This window comes from Phytophthora parasitica (assembly GCF_000247585.1).
Source record: "Phytophthora parasitica INRA-310 unplaced genomic scaffold supercont2.140, whole genome shotgun sequence".
In the NCBI taxonomy this organism is placed as follows: domain Eukaryota; phylum Oomycota; class Peronosporomycetes; order Peronosporales; family Peronosporaceae; genus Phytophthora; species Phytophthora nicotianae.
The window spans coordinates 4,677-5,656 of NW_008649126.1; positions in this window are offsets into that span (position 1 = coordinate 4,677).

Sequence of the window (980 nt, forward strand, 5' to 3'; positions counted from 1 at the left end):
ATTTGGACAAAGAGTTGTAAGCTGTGGTAACCTGGAGGGTAGCTTGCGGATTTTACCAGTACAAAAGGCCACCTTTTGAGAGTTTGGAACGTTTCTTCGAAAACCCAAATGGTTGCTGCAGTGATTCGTCCATTATGATTAAATGTCCACATGGTTCTTAAATGAATGTTGCAGTCATTCGTTACCGTACACTTACAATCACATGATTTTCCCAAGAGTAGACATGTGACAGCTTTTCTCAGATTTTATGCCTGTGACGCACAGGTTTCGTACATACAATAACCAGCTTTCTAAACCTGATGGTGGTGACTAATGTCGTCCACCAAGCCTGAGTCAATATCGACTGTATAACCAACATCACACTTCCTTTACCCTGTGCCTCATGTGTGGGTGGGTGGGGTAAGAATCTAAACCCTGGAAACGCTGTAGGCTGAGCCTAACTGAATCTTTAATCTGCTGGGATTTCTTGTTGTAAATGTCCTTAACATTCCAGTCAGCAGCTAACATTCGAGGCGTGTATTAAATTCGTTTCGGCGTTAATCTCTCCATCTAACATGACTCCAGACCGCTCTTTGGAACGCAGAATTTGTAGTTAGAGAAACCAGGGCATGCACAGCAGATTATACGCATCGACGACTAAATACGTATGGGAAATCAAGATATGTTATTAAGTCCTTTTGCCGAATGTTTCTAAGCTTGTGAGCCCAAGTTTGTTTGCTGATTAGCTGGTGTGAAAGAAAATAGCACTATAAACATTAAAGTTTCCGCACCAACTTGCAGAAGCTCGATCCGTGTAGATGACAAGATCTAATAATTCGCTTTTTGGAGAAGATAAGGTCAGGTAAGTCTAAATTCTCTGGATACTAATATCCAGAGTATCCAGAGTATCCAGAGTCCAGAGTAGAGACGGCAAAATCAAATTCTCAACTAAGAAAAGTAAAAAAAGTCCAAGTGTCGCTGGCGAAGTGGGGGGCCATCCT